This window comes from Tupaia chinensis, unplaced genomic scaffold (assembly GCF_000334495.1).
Source record: "Tupaia chinensis unplaced genomic scaffold, TupChi_1.0 Scaffold000133_1, whole genome shotgun sequence".
Classification (NCBI taxonomy): domain Eukaryota; kingdom Metazoa; phylum Chordata; class Mammalia; order Scandentia; family Tupaiidae; genus Tupaia; species Tupaia belangeri.
Window position 1 is genome coordinate 415,800 of NW_006159602.1, and position 25,073 is coordinate 440,872.

Sequence of the window (25,073 nt, forward strand, 5' to 3'; positions counted from 1 at the left end):
TAATAACGATGTGACTACCTTTTCTGAATCTCTCCATCTGTATAATAGGAGTAAGAAGGTACTAATCTTACCCAGTTCTTTGAAATAATGTATACAAAGTACTTATGCTTAGTAGTATCTAGCACACTGTAAACACTCCATAGACATTATATTAATACATTGACTATTACTTTTTTTTCTGCCAGAGGGAGGAGCTAGTCTTATGTTTCTTACTTGCCATAGCTCTAATTGCCCTTAAATTACAAACTTCTGCAAGAAATGATTTAAAACACACTTTAAGCACCTTATTAGTAAGTAAGAGATGGCGTATTTAAAACAAAATGCCATTTTTCATCCATCTGGCAATATCAAGAACTGGTAAGAATATGGAGAAACAGAAACTCTCCTATACTGTTGACAGGAATATAAACTGGTTCAACCATTCTGAAATCCAGCTGGCAACAGTCAGTACAGTAGAAGATGCACATATGCAACTACTCTGCAATTCCACTTCTAATTATAAAACCCAAAGCAATGTTTCAAAATTGATTGACATGAATGAGGAAATAAATTTAGTCGACTGTGACCTGCAATTAGATGAGAAAGAATTGCATCCCAAGTGGTAAAGGTAAGTAAATACTGTTTCTTGAAGTTTCTGCTCCAAATTATATTTGTGTTTACTAAGCTGAGGTACCTACTTAACTATCATCATAGTCAGAAAGCTTGAAACATGCTGCCTTGTAGAAACTCCCATCTGAACAAGACGACATGTACAATGATCTTTTGAAGAACTGTGAAAGAAACACTGGAAACAACCAAACTGCTCATTAGATAGAAGGGCCAGCCAGGTGGCATGGTAGTTAAGGTGGCTGGATTCCATCACAGCTGACAGTGTGGTCAATAATGAACCAGGTCTTGAAAAACATGCTGGGTGTATGTGTGTACATGCTCAAAATCCGAAGAGGAAAATGGAGGAGAAGGGATTGCAGCATGGTCATTCCCCCTGGGAGCTGATCTCTCACACTCATTCCCTCTATCTCTCTCTGGTGAGTACTCATGCCCTATAGCAGATACAAAAATAAATAAAATAAAATAAGAAAGGTAGATGGATAAATAATACAATACTACATAGTAAAACAGATTTAATTATGTCAATTAGGTATTGCTCAAAACAACAAAATAAAACAAAAGATAATATTCTGAATAACACAGCAAATAATTCCAAATACACTTTTCGTAAAAGTATAAAAACAAGAATAGGCGCATACAACTTCAGGATAATGGTTGTAAGCTCCATGAGAACAGGGACTTTTGTTTTAAGTCTTTTATTTTCTGGTGTATTAGAACAAAACCTAACATACAGACACTCAGTATTATTTGTGAATGACTAGTTTATCTGTGGAGAATAAGAAAAGATAATGGCTTTATTTTTTAAAAGAATTATTTTACTTAACTTTCTTTCTTTTCTTCCTTCCTTTCTTTATTTATTTTATTTGACCATAGAGGTACAGAGAGAGAGAGAAAGCAAGAAAGCAAGGCTCAAGCCTCTAGGTCTGGGACTCAAACCGCGGTCAGCCATGTGGGAATCCTGGGCCCTTAACCAACCACACCATTGGCCGGCCCTGAGAATGGCTTTAAGAAAGGATCCAAAAAGGGAATTCAACTGCATCTGTAACTGGTGTTTCCCAGACTCTGAAGCAGTAACAGGAACTTTAGGACTACAATTTCTGCTTTACCTTTTACTTTTCCTTTGGTCCATGTAAGGTAAACTGAACTTCTTCAAAAGTTACTTTTATTGGAAAGCAAAAAGGAAAACCAAATCAGGATTCAAAAAAAAAGAAAATCAAGAAAAATTTTTACAGTAAGATTCTCTTAAAACCCAACGAAGATTTATTGGGTCAACAGAAAGTCATGACACATTTTTGCCTAGAAAAACAGAAAAATACATCAGCTCTAGATAAGACAGATTAGAAGCCCAGTTCTAAGGCCAGTAGATGATATGGTGGTTAAGGCGCTGGACTCCTACATGGCCAAGCACGGTTCGAGTCCTGAATCTGGCAGCTTTTTCTATCTCGTGAGTGTGCATGCCATTATCAAAAACAGCCCAAAAGAAGCATGAAGCTAAGGAAGCTACAAAGCAGGAAGCAAGGAGTAACAAGAGTCTAGACTAGGCACCTACTCCTGCCCCACAAAGCACACTATAAACCACTGTCTTTCAGTCAACCTCTGGACATCCTAGATAGACAAAAAAAAAATCAGCAACCTGAAGAAACTAAAAGCAAAAAAAGGGACCAGCAGATGGTGTAATGGTTATGTTGCTGGACTCCCACCATGGCTGACTGTGGTTTGAGTCCCAGACCCAGCAGTTTGAAACACACCAGGTACATGTGCATGTTGCCAAAATCCTGAGGAAAATAGAGAAGGGACTGCTGTGTGGCCATCCCCTCTGGGGATTTTTCACTTTCTGTCTCTCTGGTTAGTACCCACGCACAACAGCAAAAATCTCTTTCTTTAAAGAAGAAAGAAAGAAAGGAAGGAAGGAAGAAAGAAAGCAAGCAACTGAACAACTAAAAGAACAAATAGCAACTGGAAAACAGCTAGAAGAAAATCAGTTAGAGAAAAATCAGAATGAACCCTTCTCCAGGAATTGGAAGATTTGGAACTGGATGTTTAAAGACTCAAAGAAAGCAAGTTGGTTACCAGAAATCTGTATAAATACACCTTCTGTTAAACTCATTAGTGCAGCAAGAATACCTGTGTGTCTACATTTAATATAGATCTATAATTCTAACCATTTATTCAAGATTCTGTAAATGTATAAGATTATTTAATAATGTGTTATATATAAAACTGACTTTTACATCCTGCATCCTATATCATGGCAATACATGACACAGAAGAGATACATGAATTTTTGGCTAAGCTTGACAGACTGAAAGATAGTATCATTGCATTTTTAGTAGACGACAGTATTTAACCATAGAAATTAATAAATGTGTAAGATTTTTACCAAAAAAAAAAATCAGCAACCTGAAGAAACTAAAAGCAATAAACAGGGACCAGCAGGCGGTGTAATGGTTATGTTGCTGGACTCCCACCATGGCTGACTTTTACATCCTGCATAAGATATAAAACTCTTATCTTGATACTATCAAGATGGTATCATTGTAGTTTTAGTAGGGGACAGTATTTACCCATAGAAATTAATAAAGACCTTTAAATGAAGAAGAGGAAGAGGAAGGAGGAAGAGGAGAGAAGGAAGGAGGAGGAGAGGAGGAGAGGAAAGGAGGAGGAGGAGAGGAGGAAGGAGGAAGGAGGAGGAGGAGAGGACAACGACCACAACGACCACAACGACCACGCCTTTGCTATCTCTCTTCCTCATTCTTCCCATAGCCCACATCCTCCCTTCTGAACAAGCTATCAACAGATGAACGACAATGTGGTTACAAGCTTAATAATGACATCTAATCTTTTTTTTTGGGGGGGGGTTTGCTATAAGGCATGTGCACTCGTCAGAAAATCTGAGAGACAGAGACAGAAAGCGAGAAATTACCCCCCAGGGGGATGGCCACGCCGCAATCCCTTCTCCTCCATTCTCCTCTCGGGATCTTGGGCATGCACACAAATGTGCCCAGCATGAGTTTAAGCCTCCAGGTCTGGGACTCGAATGGCAGTCAACTAAATGGGAGTCCAGCAACATAGCCATTAAACCAATTGCTGGCCCGACATCTAACATTTATGGAAGGATCATTACTAAGTACTCAAGTTTTAGATATGTATTAACTTCTTTAATCTTCACATCAATCCTAAAAGATAGGTACTAATACCCATGTTTCATTGATCAAGAAACAGTCACAGTGAAGTTATGTCATCTGCTAAAAGTCAACAGCAAGTTACCTCATCTGTGTCTCAATTCACAGGTAGGCTGTGGGGGAGGGAAAGGAAGAGGTATTATGCTTAAGACACTTGACATCTACTAATTTTAGCATCCCTCAACTTCCTCATCTATACAATGGCCACAGTAACTTACTTCTTTTTTTTTTTTTTTTGGAGAGGTTTTCACTATAGGGCATGTGCACTCGCCAGACAGACAGAGAGAGACATAGAGACAGAAAGCGAGAAATCACCCCCCGGGGGGATGGTCACTCCGCAATCCCTTCTCCTCCATTCTCCTCTCGGGATCTTGGGCACGCACGCACACGCGCCTGGCGTGAGTTTTAAGCCACCAGGTCCGGGATGCAAACCGTGGTGGACTACGTGGGAGTCCAGCGAAATAGCCATTACGCTAACTGCTGGTTCCCAACAGTAACTTACTTCTGAATGCTGTTGAAAGGTTCAAATGAGGTAAGGGCTGCAAAGCAGCCATAGAGTTCATAAAAAATGAGGTATTCAGCAAGTGGAAACTATGTAATTAATTACTCTATTCCTATATACCCAGAGTATCACCTGACAGAGACCTTACTCTTTTCTTTTTTATAAACAAGTCCAGCAGTTATTTTCCAGATAGGCATATAAAACTATCAAATAAATAATTCTTTGAAGATAGAGTACACTGTCTAAAAACTAATCACAGACTTCTAAAAGATATATACAGGAATGTAAAAATGTAACAAAGTCAATCATCTGTTAAACTTTTAGGTCTAGCTTCATAGCACTGTAAAAATACAGTCAGGGACAAATTAATAATTTTATGGTCCCATTTTTACATACTGAAAATAGGCAAGTCGGAGATCTTACCTCCTTGAGTTCTGGTCATTTGTGGAGCACTGGATAAGTAGCCAACTATAAGCTACATAAATATAGCAGCTAGTTATGTAAATATAATACCAAAAAGTGTTTACTTATTACAAATATGTTTCATAGTCATCTTTCATAAGTGGACTACTAAAGATCTTAATTATTCAAATTAATAAATTGGCATATATTTATAAATAGTAAGCCCCGAGCAGGGTTCAATTTGTACATGAATATTTAAGTTTGTTTCTGAGAGAAATGTTAGTTCTTGCCTGGTCTTGTATCTTCTCTTGAGTACATGTTGGGTCTCATCACAACACTAGTACTATCAGCTGATCTGAAGTTTTCAAAACACAGTGCTATGACAATCATAAGACTGATTCATCTTTTTTTTTTTTTTTTTGAGAGGGTTTTTTTTTCACTATAGGGCGCGTGCGCTCGCCAGACAGACAGAGAGAGACATAGAGACAGAAAGCGAGAAATCACCCCCCAGGGGGGATGGTCACGCCGCAATCCCTTCTCCTCCATTCTCCTCCCGGGATCTTGGGCACGCACGCACACGCGCCTGGCGTGAGTTTTAAGCCACCGGGTCCAGGACATGAACCGCGGTCGACTACGTGGGAGTCCAGCGACATAGCCATTACGCTAACTGCTGGTTCCCAAGACTGATTCATCTTTGATATAATCAAATTTTTGGTGAACATTTTCTGTCTTTTAAAACAAAAGTAACCCCTAAATTGAAAAATTGTAAGGCTAGGCAAGAAGTCTTTCACTGAAGTCTAGCCACTGCCTTTTAAACAAAGCTGATAATCAAAATACTAACAAAGTCTTGAACCTGGTCATTTGGTTTAATCCACTCATAATTATACTAAATAATAATACGAAGCAGCTCTAGATGTTTTACTGTTAAGATCCCTATGCAGCCTGCTGGCTCCAAAGTAACACAAGTTATTCAACTTTCAATTTAGGCAGAACCTTTGCATAAAAGCCTACAAGGTATTATTCTGTTTGCCTATAGACAAAATAGGTTAATACAGAATGTTTCCATGAAGAGTAGACAAAATAGAGACATGTAAACAATGTGGAGAAAATTACATTCTCTTAGCAACCAATACCACAATTATCCTTAAGGCAAGCTGTTTTTTTCTGACAGGTAATACTCTGATCAGATACTTAAGATAGGTGGTGGTAAAGCTCAAAGATATACTCAAGTAACTAAAAGATCATTACTAACAGGCATTCTAAGGAGAGTGGATGCTGAGGACCTTTGATAAGTACTCAGATAGGTTGTTATAAAAATGGGGTGGAAAACCTGAAGTAGAATTGCATAAGAGATAAGAAATCTTAAAGTTGAAAAAAAAAATCCAGAGAGACAGGGAAAAAAAAAGGCAACAGAGACTAGAAACTCCTTGGGGGAAGAGGGAAAAATCAAATCCCAGTGTCTAACATGGTACCATTCAAGCTATTTGCAGTGGGATGTGGAACGTAAACTCTCTACTGCTCCAAAATCTTTGTATTCTTTACTGCTCACTGTAGTTTATGTAGGAATGGACTTTGTCCTCAGTGATGAGGACAAACAGACAGCTGGCCTCTGGAATGCACATTTACTGAATGATAGAATACTAAGGAATGCATTACATAGCTGAAGTCAGTAGATGTAGTTCTATAAAGGATAATTTGGGCTATACAAAGTTTGAACTTCCCAGACTATGTAACACAGTAAAAACTAATAAATAAGTTATATTTTATAATCTAAGGTAGCTAACCTCAAAGTTATTTATGCTAATGAAAAATAAGCACCTACACAAAACCAAAACAAATTAAAAAAAAAAAAAAAGCTGATCTTCGGCTAATTTTCCGAAATACTGCACTAATCAGTTTACTTAAAAATGATGACACATATTTATATCTATAACTTTGATTTTGATAACTTGTGTAATTAATCAGAGACAAAATATAGAAATTATCTGTCAAAACCAATTCTACAAATGAGAAGGTACTTAGAAATAGAGTGATTTATTCAAGGTTACAAGGCTGGTTTAGGAGTAAGTCAGCAGAATAGGACTTAGGTTTCTAGACTCACACTGTTTTCCTGTATGTGCTATCCTATGCACAGATGCTCCACAATTTATAATGAGGTCACATCATGATCAAGTACATAGCTTATTAGCACTGCCTACTTTAAACATGCTCAGAACATTTACATTAACCTACAACTGGGCAAAACCATCCAACACCAAGTCCATTTTATTTATTTATTAACAGCTTTTTTTCCCGAATTTTTTTATTTTGCCCAGAGATGGACAGAGCGAGTATACAAGTGAGTAAGAGAGATCAGGGGAAGTGAGAAAGCAAGCCACTAGGTCCGGGGCTCAAACCATGGTCAGCCATGTGGGAGTCCAATGCCCTTAATCACCATGCCACCTGCTGGACCTCCACTTTATATATATATATATATTTTTGCCTTAGGGCTTGTGTGCTCTCAGGGTGGAATGAGAATCATCCCTGGGGGCATGGCCACACTGCAATCCCTTTTCCTCCATTCCCCTCCCACAATCTTGGGCCCGGTATGATTTTCAAGCTGCTGGGTCTGGGACTCAAACCACAGTTGGTCATGTGGGAGTCCAGTGACATAACCACTGTGCCATCTGCTCATCCCACAAAACCCATTTTACAACAGTGTTGAATATCTCATGTAATTTGTTAAATACTTTCAGAAAAGTGAAAAACAATGGCTGACAGGTAATGAACGTATGGTTTCTGCCCTATGACTTTATATACATACAGGCATTTATCTTAATAGTCAGAGGGCACATGTGTTCATCAGAGTGAAGGCACACCCCACACACCCCATAATGGGGCATGGTTATATCACAATCCTTTTTTCTCCATTTCTAGATCCCATTGGTATTTGGGGCACCTGTACGCATGCTCAGTTTGTTTTTCAAGCGGTCAGAGCCAGGATTCAAACTGCAGTAAGCCATGTGAGATCTGCATTTCTATGAACAGCACTAAACTGCTGCTATTTAGCCAGCCTTCAGCATATTCCTTTTACATCAACAAAATGTTGAAAATGTGTTAAGCTGAATCAACTGCTAGACTAAAAATTGTAAAAAACAATTAGCAGACAGGATACCACAGAAAGAACAAACAAATCAATAAATGAGTGGATCACGTCAAGGAATTCTTTCAGAACTCATCCTATCTTCCTATCTTTGTTAAAATAAGAGGATTCTGTCTACACACTGATGACAAATCTCTCTAGTAGAGCTCTGGAGCCCATGCTTCAAAGAAATCTTAGATGACTTACATGTCCTTTTAAGAATGTTTTACTAGTATCCTCTTTTTCTCCTTTATCATTAACCTATTTCAATCAGAATACAATTTTTAAAGATAGTCAAGTATCATCCATGTCACCCGCTAAGATTAAGTCTTCATGTGACTCATCCCTCTCTATCTCTTTCCTTTGGTTAAACTTCTTCCAAAAAAAAAAAGGGGGTGATACTCTAAAATGTTGTCTGAACATTCCATCAAATCAAGTTCTTCCAGGTTATTTAATCCAATGGACATTTTTGGCCCCCATCTAATCAACTGCTCACAGCAGCATTCAACACAACAGTCCCTCTTGAAACACTCTTCCTAATGGCATTTCAAGGTATTATACACTTCTGGCTTTCCTCCCACCCTAGCTTCTCCATTTTTGCCTCCTTTGCAGGCTGTCCTCATCCTTATCTCCTCAGCCACTAAATAACTGACATTTGTTTAGGCTTACCCCTAGACCACCTTCTCACTCTACAGTACCTTCCTAAACAAAAGTTTCACCTATATACAGCTTTATCCATGAATGACACCATTATCCACCAAGATCAAACCAAGCACACCTAACACATTTCTACACATCAGCCCAACATTAAGCTCCATGCATTATACTCCTAAAATTCTTAAATCTGTCCACTTCTTTGTATTATATACTAGTCTCCAAGCTACCATCATTCTCACTACAGAATACCAGCTTCCTATTTTGTCTCTTCATAGTTGGTACCCCTCAAATCATTCTCTATACCATCATTCTCCAAACTGCAGCCTAAGTAACCTTTCAAAATACAAATTTCACAATATGAATTCGGTATAAAAAGTTTTCCAAAGCTTTACACTGTTTGGGGAGATAAAGAACTGCTTAATATAAATCACATGAAGGGCCTGAGTGGCCCATATCCCTACTTACCTTCTACAGTCTTATCTTACTTCATACTGTTCCTCCTCCCAACAAACACTACTCCAACCTTACAGGCCTAATATTCGTCATGCTTCCTTCCAATTTATAAACAAATGCTACTCCCTCTATCTACCTAAAAGGTTATTTCCTCATCTCTTGGTCTAGTTTTTCTTGTGATTATTCAGATCTCAACTCAAGCATCAGTTCATGAGGAGAACCTCTGCCTAACTCTTCAGGTCAATTCCCCTAGCACAGAGCATATGACAGACCATCAACAAATATTTGCTGAATAAATAAACTCAAAGAAAAATTAAATGCAAATCATTAAAATTCAATGACAGAGGGACCAGCTGATGGCATAATAGTCACATCACTGGATTCCCACATGGCCAATGGTGGTTCGAGACCTGGACTCGGCAACTTAAAACTCACACCAGCCACATGTCCATGCTTGCCCAAGATCCCGAGAGGAGAATGGTGAAGGGACTGCAGCCTGGCCATCCTCCCAATACTCCCTGGGGGTGATTTCTCACTTTCTGTTTCTCTGTCTCTGCTTGGTGAGTACATGCACTAGGCCTACAGCAAAAATCTCTCTTAAAAAAAAAAATTCAGTAACAGAGAGAATATACTCAGAGAATAAAATAAGACTTTTCAAAAGAGAAAACCAAATGACTATAATCAAAGCAATAAGGGAAGAGTTTTCCTCAGTTTAAGTCTTTTCAAACTTAAAAAGTTTACTAGATTAAATTGCTCAAAACCTACTCCTAGTTATCCACCTCTGTAGAAATTCAAGGAAAAGAAAAAAATGTAAAATTCTAAACAGAAAATACAAGCAATTACTAAGGAAAAGATATCAAATTGGCAGTAGCCATCTCAACTGCAAAACTGAATCCTAAAAAAGAATGAAGTTTCAAAGTAAAGGTTCATGAACCTAGAATCAGATAAACTATTATTCATGTGTGTAATGGGGGCGGGTACAGTGAGGGGAAGGGAGCAAAAGATATTTTAAGACACACCAGACACAAAGAACACCCATACCTTCTTTATTTTACACACGCACACACACACAATATAGCCAATGCAACCACCTACTATGTTTAAAACAAAGTTTGTGGGCAGCAGCAGGTAGAGTGGTGGTTAAGGCACTGGATCCCACGTAGCCAACTCTGTGGTTTGAGTCCTGGACCCTTCACCCTGAAAACACACTGGGCACATGCATGGCAGCTGTGGCCAAGATACCAAGAGGGGAATAGAAGAAAAGAGATTATGGCATGGCCTTCTGCCCCACCATGGGGGGGTGGGGGTGGCGTTCCTTTCTTTTTTTTTTGAAGAGGTTTTTGCTATAAGGTGTGTGTGCTCATGGGAAAGACAGAGAGAAAGGAGAAATCACCCCCAAGGGGGTATGGTCACTATGCAAGCCCTTCTCCTCCATTTCCCTCTGGGGATCTTGGCCTTCCATGCACACACGCCTGGCATGAGTTTAACTCAAACTGCAGTTGACTACATGGGAGTCTAGCAACATAACCATTACACCCTCTGCAGGTCCGGGTAGGGGGAGGGAAGGCAGGGGTGATTTCTCACTTTCCATCTCTCTGTCTCCAGGAAGTGTATGTGCCCTACGGCCCCCCCCCCAAAAAAACCTACCAACCCCTCCCCACAAGAAACCAAGTTCACCTCTACAATTTTTCATTAGTTTAATTCTAACAAAAATGTTGGAAAAATTCTTAAAAATAACACATCTAGAAAAAAAATTCCAAAAGAAGCAAAAAGAACTTAGATCGCCCCATCATCAAACAATGCTTTTTCATCTTTAGAATCCAACAAAAAAGCACTTATGAAACCCCACATAAATAAATAAATAAATAAATAAATAAGCAGACTTCTTTCAAAAAAAAATTCCATTCATCATAAAATTAAAGTTAAAAATCGGGGCCGGCAGGTAGCATGGTGATTGGGGGCGCTGGCCAACCACGGTTTGAGTCCTGGACCTAGTGGCTTGCTTTATCGCTTCTCTCCCTCCCTCCCTCTCTCTGGCCAAATTAAAAAACAACAACAACAAAAAATGGAAATAAATAAATAAATAATTATTTTCTAAAAATTAAAGTTAAGGGACCAGCAGTTAGCATAATGGCTATGTCACTGAACTCCCATGTAGCCTACCACGGTTCCAGTCCTGGTCCTGGTGGCTTAAAACTCATGTCAGGCACATATGCGTGCGTGCCCAAGATCCCGAGAGGAGAATGGAGAAGGGATTGTGGCGTGGCCATCCCTTGTAGGTGGTGATTTCTTGCTCTCTGTCTCTCTCTTGTCTTTCTGGCGAGCGCGCATGTCCTATAGCAAAAACCTCTCAAAAAAAAAAAAAATTAAAGAAACAAACCAAAAAATCTGGTCTGTGTCAGGATGCCTTTCCCAGGTTCAGATTCCCACATAGTCGACTGTGGTTCAAGTCCTGGACCTGGTGGCTTAAACTCACGCCACGTACAAGTGCATGCATGCCCAAGATCCCTAGAGGAGAAGGGACTGTGGTGTGGCCATTCCCCCCTCCACCCCCCTGCAGGCTGATTTCTCGGTTTGTCTCTCTGTCTTTCTGACAAGCACACGCGCCCTACAGCCAAATCCTCTCATAAAAAAAAAAAAAAAAAAACAGGTTTTGGGGCTGGCAGGGGGGGGGGGGGGTAAGGGAACGGGAGTTAACCACAGTTCGAATCCTGGACCTGGTGGCTTGCTTTCTCACTTTCCATCTGTTTTGCTCTATCTTTCTCTGTCTCTTTCTGGTAAGAAAGAAAGAAAGAAAGGAAGGAAGGAAGGAAGGGAGGGAAAGGAAGAAAGGAAGAAAGAAAGGGAGGAAGGGAGGAAGGGAGGAAGGAAGAAAGGAAGGAAGAAAGGAAGGAAGGAAGGAAGGAAGGAAGGAAGGGAGGAAGGAAGGAAGGAAGGAAGAAAGAAAAGAAAGAAAAGAAAGAAAGTCTTTGTTATTATTAAAAAATAATTACAGGTTTCCCAACATGTGATACAAGTTTTTTCGCTTAATGTCTAACTTTTTCATTGACAAATAAACAATCAAGATTTTTGCCAACTGCCTTATTCTGAGAAATGTATAAAAAGTTAAATGGGAAGATTAAAGTTCTAGAGAAACCTTAGTAAATTAATGTCCTAAAGTCAAGGTATGACTTCCCATTTAAAACCTCTTATTCTTCATACTAAGATGAAGATTGTAAGAGACAAACAAAATTATTTTATTATGGAAATATCAGATTGTAAGAAATGAAAAATGAAAAAGCAACAGCAACTAGGACTGCAAATTGGTAGATTGGATTTGATCTTCATATATGTTGACAGTCCCTCTCTCCAGAACAACATGCATTTTTCAGCACTCCTTCTAACCACATCTAGCCTATTTCATCTGTAGTTCTACCATGGCATCTGAGTTTGAAATATGTGGTAAGGAGGACAATACCTGTGATTCTATGGTAACAGCATACAATCGGTGAGACTTTACTCAACCAAATATGGCTGTCTCATCCCAAAGTTACAAAACAAAATGAAACCTATAGTAGACTGGGGGAAAAAAAGCTTCTACCTTATCTGTAAAAAAAAAAAAAAAAAAAAAAGTCTTTGTAGTTGTGATTAAATTAAGGGTACTCAGAGAGAGAGAGATAAACCTAGATGATCCCAAGGCTTCTAAATGGAATCAATGGAATCATGTCCTTGGGGCAGAGAAAGATTTGACACACTCAAAAAGGTGATGTCAAGACACGCAGAAAGAGAGTTGGAAATGATGACCTTGAAGACTGAAGTGATATGGCCACAAAGCAAGGAATGCTGACAGTCACTAGAAAGTAGAAAAAACAAGGAACAGATTCTCCCCTAAAGCCTCTAGAATGAACACATTCCTGACACCTTGATTTTGGCAAAGTAAAACTGATTTTGGACTTGTGGCTTCCAGAACTGTAAGAGAAGAAATGTGTATTATTTTAAGTCACCAAGTCTATAGTAATTTGTTACGGTAGCTATGGTAATTAACACAATATCCAATTTTCAGGATCCATTAGGAAAGAAAATTCTTCAGACTGATGAACATACAAATTTGCAGTAATTTCAACAAGCATCAAGAGAAAGATGGAGGGACCAGCAGTTAGCGTAATGGCTATGTTGCTGAACTCCCATGTAGTCGACTGCAGTTCGAGTCCCAGAATCGGTGGTTTAAACTCATGCAGGGTGCGTGTGCGTGCGTGCCCAAGATCCCGAGAGGAGAATGGTGGAGAAGAGACTGCGGCATGGCCACCCCTCCAGGGGGGTGATCTCTTGCTTTCTACCTCCCTGTTTCTCTCTCTCCCTCCGGTGAGCTCACATGCCCTATAGCAAAAATCTCTTAAAAATAAGTATCATAATAATAACTCCAATAATAACTATAAAATCAGTCTATCTGCTTAAATTCCAGGGGGAAGATGTATCTCAGGATTCTAAGAGGTGAGCCATAGAGTGAGTAGTCAAACTATTTTTGGGCAAACAGGAAAAATTGCCAGCCTTCAAATAGAAAAACAAAACAAAATTTATAGCACTCATACAAAAATTATGAAGTTTTAAAAATTATTTTTAAAAATTTGCTATAGGGCACGTGCAATTGCTAGAGACAGAGATTAAGTGAGAAAACCTTCCTGGAGGAGATGACCACACCAGTCTGTTCTTCTCCATTCTCCTCCATTCTCCCTTTGAGATTTTAGGCAGCGTGTACACCCACGCCTGGTATGCCTTCCAAGCCATGAGGACCAGGACTCAAACCACAGTTAGCCATGTGGGATCCAGTCTCCTTAACCACCACTCCACCCACTGGCCCCCAAATATTAATTTTTAAAAAGTACCCAAATCTGAAAGACTTAACCTAGAAAACAGAAACTGGAATATAATTATTCACAGAGGTCTTCAGAAGAAGACACCTCCATGGCTCTTAAGAACTAGTAACTTCAGGTAAAAAAGAGAAATAAAGATTTTTCTACTGCTAATTCAGCCTCCAGCCCACAAACTCGAGTGGAGAGGCAAGGGGCATGGCTCCTGAGAACTAGTGATAATTTAGCCTCCAGCCCACAAACTCGGGTGGGATCAAAAAGGAAAGACAAAGAGATTCCTGATTACCTCTTTCTGCATGCTCCTGAATGCTCAGATTGAACTTTAAGTTTAGGAAGAAACATACCATCCATCAGATGACTGGAAATCACCACAGGGCCACAGAAAATATGGGAAAGCAAGAAAATACCTGGGACCAGCAGTTGGCGTAATGGCTATGTAGCTGGACTATCATGTAGTTGAATACAGTTCGAGTTCCAGACCTGGTGGTTAAACTCATGCTGGGCGTGTGTGTGTGCATGCCCAAGATCCCGAAAGGAGAATGGAGGAGAAGGCGTGCACATCCCCCTGGGGGTTGATTTCTCGCTTTCTGTCTCTCTGTGTCTTTCTGGTGAGCACATGCACCGTACAGCAAAAAACTCTCAAAAAAAAGAAAAAGAAAATACCTCTTCTTCAAGGGAAAAAAAAATAGCTCCTCCTCATCCACAGACAGTTCCATGAAAATCATGGAAATGTCTGATAAAGAATTTAGAATATTCATAATGGTGAGGCTAATAGATGGAAGAGAAGAGAGACAATGAACTGCAGAAAAGAAAGGAACTGATGAGTTCCGGGAGGTGAGGAAATTCTTACAAGATCTAAAACAGAAATTACACATTTTATAAAAGAATCAAAAGGACCTGTTAGATGATGAAGGCTATAATACAGGAAGTCAAAATCTCCCTTGAAAATATTAAAGCAGACTAGATCATACAGAAAATAGAATCTCAGAGGTAGAAAAGAAAATTGCTGGCCTAGAACAATCCACCATGAAGACTGAGAAAATAGCCCCCCCCCATGAGAATAATATACAAGAAATACTAGATACCATCAAATGTCCAAACATCTGGATAATTGGTATCCCAGAAGGTGAAGAGACTCATAAGGGCATTGATAATCTATTCCATGAAATCCTGCAAGAAAACTTTCCAAGCCTAGAGAGGCACTCAAAGATCCAGTCCTAAGAAATACAAAGGACCCCAAATAGAATCAACCCAAGAAGATCTTCTACAAGACACATTATAGCCAGATTGACCAAAACCACAGACAAAGACAAGATACTAAGATTAGCAAGAGAAAAATGGCAAGTTATCTATAAAGGATATCCCATCAGGATAACAACACACCTCTCATCAGAAACAATGTAAGCGAGGAAAGAATAGGAAAATATATTCAAAGTGTTATAGGAGAATTAGTTTCTTTTTTTTTCTTTTTTTGGAGAGGTTTTTGCTACAGGGTGCATGGGCTCGCCAGAAAGAGAGAGACAGAGAGATAGAAAACGAGAAATCATCCCCCAGAGGGGATGGCCACACCGCAATCCCTTCTCCTCCATTCTCCTCTTGGGATCTTGGGCACGCATACACACGCGCCTGGCATGAGTTTAAGTCACCGGGTCCAGGACTCAAACCGTGGTCGACTACGTGGGAGTCCAGCGAAATAGCCATTACGCTAACTGCTGGTCCTGGGAAAAGCAATTTCAACCAAGAATACTGTACCCGGCAAGATTATCCTTCATATGGGAAGCAAAGACAAGAACATTCTTAGATAAACAAAACCTGAAAGAATTTACCAGCACCAGACCAAATCTCCAAGAAGTTCTCAATGGAGTTATTACATAAGGAAAATTAAATGCAGACACACAGAAATAAGAGTTAAAAAACTAAGAAAATGGCCAACTTAATCATAGGGACAAGTCTGGAGTTGAATATTATATCCCAGAATCCAATCAGGAATATCAAACCACAACAGAAGATAAACTACATGAGACTGTTCAGTGAAACAGCATTTTACAACTTTTGACTACAATATTGCTGATTTTCTTCTAGGCTTTATTGTCTGGTTTTAAGGTTTTTTTGTCCTGTCTTGAGCTGTCGATAGGTTCATGTACCTACTATTTGAACAGAATCCTAACCCGTTTCCTGGCTTTACGTTTTAAGCAAAGTTCCTTAGCATTTCTTTGATTATAGTTAAAACTGCTTTTCTTGAAATTACCATCTGAACTTGCTACTGAAAGTAGATAATTTAAGAAATTGTGTGATCAATGAAATGTGGGGGGAAAAGGAGTGGAAAACAACTATAGACACCAGAGATAGTGTGAGAAGAGGGTGGGAGAGAGCAGAGTCAGAAATAGGGGTTAAAAAATATATATGTGTGTGTGTATTTTATATACATACATATATATATATACACATATATATATGAGAAAAAAATATATATGAAACTAGAAATGGAAAATTATCGATGATAACATGCATGATTAAGCCACTATGCAGTATATTCTGGATGGGAAAATCACCTTTTGTATGCTGTGACGATGCTTAGGGAATGAATATAAATTAATTAATTAAAAAATGTTTCAAGAAGTAAAAACAACAAACACTGTTTTCCTTGAAATAAAAAAAATGCATTAAAAATACCTATTTGATAATGCAGTAACGTGCTACTTTATAGTATGTTCATTCTATTCACTGAGGTTTATGCCTAAAGTCAGATTTATGTTCATGGATATGTATATATCAGTTGCGCTTGCTATTGAAAATATTTAGATTAGTTAAGATCTTTAGTGAATCAATAAAATGGGGAGGGGGGAGGCATAGGAAAAAAACATGGATACTAGAGACAGTGTGGGAGGAGGGTGGGAGATGGTAGAGGATGAGATATAGAGAATCAAGGATGGGGAAAAAAGCAAAATATACAGAAAACAAGAAATGGAAAATTATTTGTTGATAACACGTATGCTGATGTGCTTGATTAAAAAAAATATTCAGAGAGCTAAGAAATTTAATAGATCTTTTTAAATGGCAATATTTTAAATAGTATGAAAAACAGTAATGAAGAATGAGTAGAACATAGCAAACAATCCACAAGGGGTGAAAACCAAAATGAGAAAAAAACATCCTGCAGAGACAACTGTGAGATTAGAGGAAAGATATGAACAATGTAAATCCAATGCTTTAATTAGTATGTTGTACAAAGAAATTAAATGATAGAAAAGAGACAATAAATCAGAAACTGAAGGAATATCAGAACTTGATAACTGAAAGAGTTTATCAAGTTCTAGACAAATTTAGTAGAAACTGACAAACACCAAGGCATAATGTGGTGAAGAGAATGAATTACAAAAATATAATACAAGAGGGGCTGACTCTGTGGTGTAGCTGCAACATCCAACTCAGGAGAACCCATATCTCACATGGCAGTTACAGTATGAATCCCTAGGCCAGTTCACCTGAACATGCTGGGCATGTAAATGCCCAAGATCCAACTGGCTGGCAGAGTGGAAGAAGGGGATTGCAACATGACCAGACTCCATAAAAAGTGCTCATCTCTCTCAAGTGCACACGCTAAATCACAAACAAAGGGGGGGAAAGGTGAGGGCAGGGAGGAGTGGGGAGCAGCCCCGCCCCCTCTCCACAAGCACACACACTATATGGCAAAAACCTTTAAAAAAAAGTACACCAGGCAAGACGATTTAAAAACCAAGATCTAAAGGAAAGTTTAACTTCCAAATTACCTAGACTAGAGAGCAATGAATAAATTTCCCACTTCTTTTTACAAACCTACCAAAATCCTCATATAAAACTTGACAAAGGTCTAGCCATGGAGGCATACACTAATAAGACAATATGTCTTACAGGGAGGCTTGAGTTTGATTCTCAGACCAACAGACCTATGCCTGTAATCCCAGTAGACTTGGGAAACCGAGGCAGTAAGACTGCAAATGGGAGGCTGGCCTGGGCAGCATAGTGAAACCTTGCCTGAAAGAGCTGGGAATAATGGTGTGTACTTGTAGTTCCAGCTGGGAAGCTGAGGCAGGAGGATTACTAACTATACAGCTAATTACCATCGTAAAAATTTTGACAAAGAGCATGAAAGATAAAATAGGTTCAAAAATATTCAATACAGATGCAAAAAATCCTAAGTAAAACATATTATAAATTAATTACTAAGTATTTTAAGATGTAACTATGAGCCAACATTAAGTAGCCTATTGATAAAGTTATCTTTTTAAAAGTTCAAAAGGAATAAATCAATGATCATTTCATCATGTGCTAAAGGGGATTTAAAATTTGATAGAATTTGGGGTCATCTCCACAGTCTAGTATTAAGGGAACTGGATCACACATAATTGACTGGTTTGAATCCCAGCCCTAATGGTTTGAAGAACGTGTGTGTGCATGCCCCAAATCCTAACAGGATGAAGAAAAGGAGAAGAGGGCCAGTCAGCAGAGTGGTGGCGAAGGTGGCTGGGTCGCACATAGTCAATTGCTTAATTAGAGTTCTGGACAGGTGTCTTGAAAACAAGCTAGGCACTTGTATGTGCATGCCCAAAATCTGAACAGAAGAATGTAAGAGAAGAGATTGCAAGGGATCCTGGTATGGGCACCCTTCTTGGGAAGAAGGGTGCTTTCTCACCAGAGAGAGAGGGAGAAAACAAGCTGCTAGGTCTGAGACTTGAACCATGGCCGGTCATGTGGGAGTTCAGCACCTTAGCCACCATGCCACCTTCTGGCCACAAGGATACCATTCTTATCCCTGTGAGTTAAATGAGCAAAACTAGAAATAATGATCATTACAATAAAAGAGATCAAATTATACTGGGTTGTCAGAAGAGTCATGACATATATTTTCTTTGTCAAAATGCGTCATGACTGTTCCAACAATCCAATATACAGCTAATGACTACACAATAGCAAAATCAAAACTTAAAACATTAGGGAAAAGAAGTTCGATAAGTTCAGATGACTATGAAAAAACTCATAATTATAAGAAAATTATTAATAATCACTTAGAAAATAAAGGGAAAATAGTATATAAAAGTGTATCTAGGGGCCAGCAGATGGCATGGTGGTTAAGGTGCTGGACACCCACATGTCCAAATACAGTGCAAGTCCCAGACCTGGTGGCTTGCTTTCTCACTTTCCACCCCCCTCCACCAACCTCTCTGTGGCTCTCTCTGTTGAGTACACATGCCCTGTAGCAAATTTCAAAAATAATAATAAATATTTTTTTAAAAAGTGTATCTAAATAAATGATGATAAGAAATAACTAGGACCTTTAAACAAGAAAGCTTCACGAAATAAAAGACACTTCTTTTCCTCAGAAATACTCAATTTGTAAAGATGGCTATCCTCCCCTTTACTAATGTATAGATTCAATGTAATCACATCTATACCTTTTTGTTCCCAGACCTTTATGAAATTATTTTAAAAATAGATCTGAAAGAATAAACGTGTGTGAATGGCCAAAACATTCTTAAAAATATAAGAACAATATCCAAAATTGAAATCTGATTTCAAATTATGGTATTTAAGGGTCAATAATGTTGGAATAAATTAGTCAGTGTATAAAGGTGAGACTCCACAAAGAGAGTTTGGAAGCAGAGATTCAAAAATGGTGTTAGTGGACCAGCAGATGGCATAATGGTTATGTCACTAGACTCTCACACAGTCGATTGAGGTTCAGGGCGCAGATCTGGCAGTTTGAAACTCATGCCTGGCACGTATGTGTGCATGCCCAAATTCCAAGAGGAAAATGGAGTAGAAGGAATTGTGGCATGGCCATCCCCCCTGCACCGGGGATGATATTTCTTGCTTTCTCTCTCTGTCTCTCTTGCAAGTGCACATGCCCTATAGCAAAAAATTCTCTACCAAAAAGAAAAAAAAAAGGTGTTAGAAGAGCTGACACATTTCACTTTCCTCTTCCTATGGGGGTGGCTGAAACCCTACTTTGCACTTTAAAATAAATACCATGAGATTAAAGATTTAAATTTGCAATAAAATCACACAGCAAATATTTCTGTAACTGTACTGGAGAGAAGACTTTCTAAGGATGACGATTATGGCACAAAGGAAAGACTGACTCCAGAGGAATAAAACTTCTACACTATACAGCCCAGTCATGGTGGCATATGCAATAGGGTAGCAGTACATGATAATGGAGTCACATGGGAAGGTCTAGGGTTTGAATCCTGGTTGACTGGAAACACTGGGTTCACTCATAATCCTGGCTGGTGGAAAGGCTGGTGGAGAGGATCACTGTGTGGGAACCCCGTCAGGGAACCCTGTTTCTCTCTCTCTCATGAAATAAACTTCAAAAACTTCTACACTCTAGAACAAAGTTCATAAGCCTGAAAGGCAAACATTTTTAGGTATTTATAGTATATATGGTAAAGAGCTAATATTCCTACAATAGATAAAGGGCAAGAAAAATAAATACTTTTAAAAAATGATCAAAGAACACAAAACAGGTAATTCAATAAATAAAGGAGTATCAATGGCTAATAAATATATGGAGCAATGACCAACCTAACTAGCCATTAAACACAAATATATTCTTTCCACATGACCTTTCTCAAGGATTAGACATTTATAATGCTCACTACTGGTAAAGAAATAATTTAAAAAAATACTTCTTATATGTTAGAAAGTAAACTGGTATCTTTCTAAAGATTATGTATTATGATATTATGCACACTAATTTAAAATGTTGACTTCTACTTGGTTTCATACATTCATACTTAGAAGTGTACTTCTATTCCAAACATCCTTTAGAAACAGATTAACAATAAAAACAGAAAACTAAAAAGACCAAGTCACCTGCAAAAGATAAACTCTTGAAACACAAAGCAATTTGAGAAGCTAAAACTATGCGCCTCCCAAGCTCAAGTAACAGAAATGGCCAGATGTTCACATCCAATAGGGATAATGACAAGGGCTAAAAAAGGAACCCATGCAAGGCTGGGCTACAAACTATGTTCACTGTCTGAAACCAATGCCTCTCAGAATACAGGGGCTCTTCCAGCTGATAAAAAGAGGTGCTGGAAAAAGCTACTACCAACCACTGCCTCAAGCTACAGTTTAGATGCAGTTATGTCCTGCGCAGTGAAAAGAAATTTAGGTCTTCTTAGTTTGTCTTGAGAGATAAGCCTGATCCTGAAGTTCAAGAATCAAGAGAACCAAGCTTTCAATCTAAGATGTGGTTTCAGATGGGAGCCCCAAGGCCGAGATACAATATGGGTGCATGAAGAAACACTGGATAAGAAGAGAAAAAGAAAACAAAACAAAGTTACTTCCAATTCAATATGAGATTGCAAAATCAAACTCTAAAACACATGAGGAAATCTAAGACAGACACCAAACAAAACCAACTGTAGGAATTAATCCAGAAGAAAAAAACAAAAATCTGAAAACAACTTCAAGTGTTAATAGAAGGAACAATAGCCATAAAGAGGAGAAAAACACAAAAACAGGCAGAAATCAATTTAGAAATATGGATACTAGAGAAATATAGAGAAAGCCCGAATTTAAGAAAAACTATTGAAAAATAAAAACAAAAGCCACATGAAATCTAGCCAAAGTCAAGGTGTGAATTAGTAAATTCAAAAATGATACTTAAAAACTATGTAGAAGATAGAGACTAAGAAGAAATATTAGAATAGCAATATTCAAAGATACAAAGGTTAAGACATTTTCTAGAACTGAAGGAAGATCTAAGTCTTCAGATCAAAATGTATTTCAGGCTGGCAGATGGAGTGGTGGTTAAGGGTGCTGGACTCCCACATGGCTGACTGTGATTTGAGTCCCAGGCCTGGCAGCTTACTAGCTTACTTTCTCACTTTCTCTCTCTCTAGCCCCCCACCCCATCTCTGATCAAATTAAAATGGATGAATAAATACAGTTAAATAAAAAATAATTATAAAAACTTTTTAAAAATTAAAAAAAAATGTATTTCAAAGAGTAGCTATGGCTAATATAACATGCAAACACACACTTAGGCCTATCACAGGAATGTTTTCAGAACATCAAATACAGTAAAACAAAACTCAGGCTAACATGTATATCACACTTAAAACATGGAAAGCTCTGTTCTAAGTGCTTTATATATATTAACTTAATCCTTATTACAACCTGATGATGCAGATAATTTTATTTCCATTTCAAACTTGCCCGAGGTAACACAGTAAACAGTGGTGACAAGATTCAGAAATGGAATCATTTTAAAAACTACTAGAGAAAATTATATACAGAAAGGCATAACAAATTAGGTAAACATGAGACTTCTTAAATATCCAAGTTTGCCAATTTTCCTAAGAAAATGCAACAATATCTTGAGGGTACTGATGGGAGAGGAAAGAAACCCATCAACCAAGAATTCTATGTTGAACTAAGAAAGTAATGAATAGAATTCACTTTCAGGTAAAAACTAAAGACATTTACAAGTTATACTCTCTTACTAGAAGTTACTACAAGATGTATTTAAGCAAGAAAAGTGACCCCAAGGAGTGTGATACAAGGAATAATTACAAAAACTGGGAAAACATACTGGGTAATTAAATGAGATCTTAAATATAAAAAATAAAATAAAAATTTTTATGCTACAAAAAGGGAAAATTTAATTGTAGATAATTACAAAGGTGATGGAGGAAAGTTAGCGTTTAAGTCAAATATGAACGTATGAAAAATAAAAAGCAAGCTACCAAGAATAGGAGTTAATATTTAAAAAATACAAATCCCTAAAAACATCAGATATTAGAATAAGCACATACAAGATATAAAATACTATGTAAAATATGTGTGACAAATATTTTTAGATTATCAGGTAGATTGGGAAAGAACTAGATCTCATTTTTGGAAACAAATTATTAAATTCAAAAGACAGTTAAACAACAGATTAAACAAAAATATAGTAAATTAGATGACTGAATTGAAATAAAAAAAAAAAAACGAAATTATGGGGACCAGCAGTTAGCGTAATGGCCATGTCACTGAACCCCCACGTAGTTGACTGTTGTTCGAGTCCTGGACCTGGGGGCTTAAACTCACTCTTGGCGTGTGTGCGCCCAAGATCTCGAAGGAGAATGGAGAAGAAATTGCAGCATGGCCATTCCCCCTTGGGGGGTAATTTCTCACTTTCGGTCTCTCTGACTTTCTGGCGAGCCCAGGCACCCTATAGGAAAAAAAAAAACCTCTCCAAAAAAATTAAAATAAAATAAAATAATGTTCACTTCAAAAAATCTACAACCAAAAGACAGGGAAAAGTGGAATATAAAAAAGAAAATCAAATTCAATAGTAAATAACATAAATAGTTCATAGATATAGGCTCAAGAAATCTAAGACCTGAAGATCTTAGAAGAACCCAAAGAGAACATATGATTATGGCTCAATTTTCAAAATTCCTACACAAGCTTCTAGAAAGAAAATTATCTTGAGACTAAGAGGGAGCTACCTTTTGTGCTTCACTAATATATGACTAAAATTCAAAATTCAAAACTGAAAATTAAGAAAAAAAATTCACTATCGTATCTTCTATCATACTGTAACTTTTGCTTTTTGTTTCTTTCCTGTAGGTCTTATTCTCTCCGAAACAGCATCCGAATTTTATTCTGCTGTCCAAATTGAAAATTTAATACCTATTTTCAATCCTGCTGTTGCACTCTGCTCCTTCCCAGCCTAAACAATCTTTTTCTAATTTCCCTTTTTTGCTTTTAATTGTTCCTCATTCTCGGACTTAGTAGAAGAGTAAGAAAATAGAGCCTAGGTAAGCCAGCTACAAGGCAAAGCAGTTCAGTGAACTCATGTAAGACTGAGAGAAATGGCCAGTTCAGTGGCATTTTAGGGAAAGCTGAGTGGCTACCAAGCAACCAGCTTGAAATGTACTACTGTAGCTGAGGATTAATTCTTCTGAGTTATAATACTAGTGAAGAGCCTGACTCTTATTTAATAGTCTCTCAATTACTAATTTTCCTGCTCAGAAAATAATGAAATCATTATTATTTAAGCTGTAGAAGGGTAACTTGGGGCCAGCTCGATAGCCTAGTGTTAAGGGTGTCATATCTCAAACAGCAGTCCACAGTTGAGTTCTGGCCCCAGTGGTTTGAAAAATAGGCTGGACACATGTGCATGTATATCCAAAGTCCCAACTGGATGGAGAAAGAGAGGAAAATGGATTGCAGCATGACCACACCACCATGGAGGGAGGAGGGCCTGGGGGGGGGGGGGCTTTTGGCTTTTGGCCTCTGTGTCTCTCTCTGGCCAGTGCATGAGCCCTTCTGGAGAATTAAAAAAAAAAAAAGAATTAAAAAGAAGAATAACAATCATAGCTGGCTATCTCATGAGACATGCAAGAGGTGTATAAGAGTTGAAAAGCACTGATCAAAAAATTACCTGTATTCCATCTATAGGAAATGTCCAAAATAGGCAAATCTATAGAGATAGAAAGTAGATTAATTAGTGACTGATAAGGAATGCTAATGAGTGCAAGGTTTCTTTTGGAGATGATGAAAATGTTCTAAAATTAAACTGTGGTAATGGTTGCATAATTCTGGGAATATACTAAAAACTACTGAACTATAAATTTTAAATGAGTGAATTTTACGCTATATGGATAAAGCCATTCACAAAGATTACTGTGGTTATATATTTTACATAAAAAGGTTTAAAAAGATGACTATAAATTATATATAGTAATATGAAAAATATATATGCCATATTACACTTTTTTCAAAAGTTAAAACAAAATTTAAAACAGCAAGCCACTAATGAACCAATCAAACCAACCAAATTAAGTCAGTTACAGCTCTTCTTTGCTAAAGACCATCTTATATTATATCCTAAAGTTATTCAGAAGTAATTTTTTTTCCAAATTAGATAAAAATTTATAAGTACTCATACCATAGACAAATTGTTCAGATATTGGCAGCAGTTTCATTATCAGGGTACGTGAGATAGAGCGTGCCACTTTTGAGATTTCCTTCACAGTCCACAATTTTTTTTAAAGAATTATTTGACTTAACTATATATTTTAATTTGACCAGAGAGGGACAGAGAGAGAGAGAGAGAGAGCAAGAGAGTGAGAAAGCAAGCCGCCAGGTCTGGGACTGGAATCATGGTTGGCCATGTGGGAGTCCAGCACCCTTAACCACCACGACACCTGCCGGCCTGACAGTCCCCCATTTTTTTTTTGGGGGGAGAAGTTTTCGCTATAGGGCGCGTGCGCTCGCCAGACAGACAGAGACATAGAGACAGAAAGCGAGAAATCACC

The 25,073-nt window shown here is 38.1% G+C and overlaps 1 protein-coding gene across 3 annotated transcripts in view; it reads right to left on the minus strand.

The window, feature by feature from the left end:
• PPM1A (protein phosphatase, Mg2+/Mn2+ dependent 1A) overlaps nt 1–25,073 on the minus strand; it is a 64,179-nt gene that overhangs the window by 22,343 nt on the left and 16,763 nt on the right. The window contains exon 2 of one of the 3 annotated variants that reach the window (XM_027770422.1): nt 24,197–24,235. The exons of the other annotated variants lie outside the window; for them this stretch is intronic. The gene's annotated coding sequence lies outside the window, so the exon portion shown is untranslated. The remainder of the gene's footprint in view (nt 1–24,196; nt 24,236–25,073) is intronic. 3 annotated transcript variants of the gene reach the window in all.